This window comes from Enhydra lutris, unplaced genomic scaffold, assembly GCF_002288905.1.
Source record: "Enhydra lutris kenyoni isolate GAN:26980312 unplaced genomic scaffold, ASM228890v2 scaffoldscaffold13, whole genome shotgun sequence".
Taxonomy (NCBI): domain Eukaryota; kingdom Metazoa; phylum Chordata; class Mammalia; order Carnivora; family Mustelidae; genus Enhydra; species Enhydra lutris.
In genome coordinates, this window is record NW_019154097.1 from 46,168,186 (window position 1) to 46,171,863 (window position 3,678).

Genomic DNA, 3,678 nt, shown 5'->3' on the forward strand with positions numbered 1-3,678 from the left:
TTTTTTTTTTTTTTTTTTTTTTTTTTTTTTTTTTTTTTTTTGCTTTCATCTCTTTTTATGTCCAAGTGATAAAACCACTTTACTGTGCGGTAGACCCAGAGGTCCTTGGGCTCTGCCTCTTGCTAGCTGTGTGACTTTGAACAAGTTATTTAACCTCTTTACTGTCTCAATTTTATCATCTGTTCAAGGGGAGGGTATCGCCTACTTCCTAAGCGTTGTGTTGGGAAAATTCCTGGTGCACCATAATTTGTATGGAGCACACATCCATGTGCCTGGCCTCCTTAGGGCTATATGGCTGCTTCTGTCCCTGCAGAGTTTGAACTTGGACCCTCCTTCAACCTCTCTGCCCCATCACTCCATTACTCTTAAAACGTATGTAAATGCACTTCACTGAATGGAAACCTTATTATTTTTATTTCCTTTCTCCCAGTTTTATTGAGACCTTAATATTTATTCTTAAATGGCCTTACACTTTTTATTGTAAAGTCTCCCACTGTGAAATCCTGGGGGACAGGAACCCATATTGGGTTTTCTGTCATCTCCCATAGGGTACTACATGATGAGGGGGAAGGGGGTAATTTATCATTAATGAAATAAAAAGACAGAAAACTTCTAGATAGGCTGACGGCTGGGGCTCTCCCAGTACTGGGACCATCCAGGGCTCATCCCCTTAATTCAGACTTAATCCTCCCTTCTCTATCCAGCCAGCACCCAGGGCCAGTCTCAGGCCACACTACGACTAGCTAAAACCCTTTCTCTTTTCGGGTCTCCAGCACACAGCCTGCCTCCTGCCGGGGATCCAAAGGATGGAAACTAGCCCTAGAAAGTTCTAAAGCTCCTTCTGCAGAGTGCATATCCTAGCCTTTACAGTTCCTGGGAGCCCCCCCGCCCACCCCCAACCCCTTGAGGCCCAACCAGAAGCCACTCTCTGGGAACCTTTTGTGTAGTGAGTGATGAGGCCTGCCCATTGCATTTCAAATTGCTTGTGTTTAATTCTGGCCAAGCCACTCACTCCTAGCGGTGTGACCTCAGGCAAATGTCAGTTCTTTGTGTATAAGACAGAATTAATAGTCATTGTGATAATCAGTTTTTAGTATTCGGCTGTTTTTTAAGTTCTGAAACATTGATTGGTGTGATATTGTTACCGTACCTAAAATAACCCCAGTTTGAATCATTTTCATGTCACGATTACGGTCAGTGATTTGAATAGTCAGTTTCTGTGCAAAGACTCACGGATACTCTGCAAATGTGTACAGATCCTCTCCCTGTTCTCAGTAAGTGTCTTTGTTGAGCTACAGTAGCGTTTCTGTTACAAGCGTGTTACTCTGGGTCAAAGACTTTCCAAACAAGTGAATCAGAGTATGAGAAAAGTGGAAATTGACTTGTGGAGTTCTCCTTCTAGGCACATGATGTCTCTGTAACCAAAACTGTAGTCCCCTGGCACTAAAAGCAGGCGGACTTGGCAAAATAACTGGGGGGAAAAAAACCTGTTTAGAAAGATCTCAAATTTATCAGACAAAGGATGGGAATGTTTGGAGAAGAAGGTGCTTGAGTCTGTCTCCTCTGTCTGGTCTGTTTGCCAGGGAGCAGCTACAGTGTTTCTTGGAAAACTGAAATCAGGGCGTACCGCTGTCCCCACTCCTGTCCTCCTGTCCCGAATAGGAGCCAGAGCCCCTTCTGTGGTCCGCTCCCCTCACAGCCCCTCCCTGTCTCCCTCAGAGCTCTCAGCCCAGCCTCACTGGTTTCTTTGGTCTGTACGTGTAATGCCCCAAACCTCAAGCCTCTGCACCTGCTGTTCCCCTAATACCCACAAGGCACCCACCTTCCCTTCCTTTAGGCTTCTGCTCAGGGAAGCCCTCCCGAGCCCCTCCACTTGAAATAGCAGCATGCCTCAGTTCCCATCTCACTGAAGATACCATCTGTTGTTTTCATATTTAAGGTCTGTCTGTCCTGAGAGCAGGGAGCCTGTGTTTTGTGCTTGCTGATAAAGTCTCACCACCTGCAGCAGGGCTCGTCTCATAGAGGATGCTCAATAAATACTGGTTGCTTCTACGGAGACAGGAATCCGATGAAAATCAGATTAAAAGCCTTTCTTCATCATCCCATTTCCTCTGGTCCATCAACTCGGGTGGCATCGCAAAGAGCTTCTGCAGCCGCTGAGCCTCCATGGACCCAAAGACCCTGGGATTCGATGGTGGCACTACTCATGGGCTCTGTTAGGGTTATTTTTGACAATATTATTGAGATATAATTCATGTACTATACAATTCACCCATTAAGGTATACGATACAGTGGTTCGCAGTATCACAGAATTGTACAACCATCAACACAATTTTTTTTTTAAAGATTTTATATTTATTTGAGAGAGCATGAGCAGGATTAGGGGCAGAGGGAGAGGAAGAGGGAGAAGCAGACTCCTCGCTGAGCGGGGAGCCCAGTATGGGGCTCTATTCCAGGACCCTGAGATCAGAACCTGACCCTGAGATCAGAACCTGAGCCGAAGGCAAACACTTAACCTACTGAGCCACCCTGGTGTCCTCAACAACACGATTTTAAAACATTTTCTTCTTTCTTTCCTCCCTTCCTTTCTCCTCCCTTCCCTCTTTCCCTCCCTTCCTCCCTCCCACCCCTCCCCTCTCTCCCTCCCTTCCTCCCTCTCTCTCTTTCTTTCCTCTTTTTGTCCCCCAAAGATTTTATTATTTATTTGACAGAGAGAAACACAGCAAGAGAGGGAACACAAGCAGGGGGAGTGGGAGAGGGCGAAGCAGGCTTCTGTGAGCAGGGACCCTGATGCTGGGCTCCATCCCAGGACCCTGGGATCATGACCTGATCCGAAGGCAGACACCCAACACCTAGGTGCCCTTCCCTCTTTTCTTGCTCCATAGCCAATGTGGAGCCCAACATGGGGCTTGAACTCCGGGTCCTGAGATCCAGAGCTGAACTGAGATCAAGAGTAGGACACTTAGGGGCACCTGGGTGGCTCAGTGGGTTAAAGCCTCTGCCTTTGGCTCAGGTCATGATCCCAGGGTCGTGGGATCCAGCCTGGCATCAGGCTCTCTGCTGGGCGGGGAACCTGCTTCCTCCTCTCTCTCTCTGCCTGCTGCTCTGCCTACTTGCGATCTCTGTCAAATTTAAAAAAAAAAAAAAATCTTAAAAAAAAAGTAGGACACTTAACCCACCGAGCCACCCAGGTGCCCCAGAACATTTTCATTACCTGAAAGAATGGGCAGTGCTCCCCTTAGTCTTAACTTCCAAATCCCCACCTGCTCCCCAGAGCTGGGACCCAACCAGTCTACCTTTTATCTTTACAGGTTTGCGCCCTATGGACATTCCGTGTAAAAGGAGTCCTCGAATATGTGGTCCTTTGGGACTGCCTTCTCACTCAGCATGATGTTTTCAGGGTTCCTGCAACCTGTGGCGTGTTATCAGTGTCTCGTTCTTTTTATTGCCGAATAAAAATCTCATTGTCTAAGTAGACCTCGTTTAATTTCTCTGTTCCTCAGCTGATGCACATTGGGGTTGTTTCCATTTTTGGCCACTTAGAAACAATGCTGCCATGAGCATTTGTGTACACGTCTTTGTGTGGACACATTTTCCCTTCTCGTGGCTATGCACCTAGAAGTGGAAACGCTAGACCCTTTGGGAATTCTGTGTTTAACTCTTTGAGGAATTTCCAG

The 3,678-nt window shown here is 47.0% G+C and overlaps 1 long non-coding RNA gene across 1 annotated transcript in view; it reads left to right on the forward strand.

Annotated features, from left to right (window-relative positions):
- LOC111146142 overlaps positions 1-3,476 on the forward strand; it is a 4,315-nt gene extending 839 nt beyond the window's left edge. Inside the window, exon 2 of the long non-coding RNA XR_002640522.1 lies at positions 3,313-3,476. This is a non-coding gene — a long non-coding RNA (uncharacterized LOC111146142). The remainder of the gene's footprint in view (positions 1-3,312) is intronic.
- The last annotated feature ends 202 nt before the right edge of the window (positions 3,477-3,678 follow it).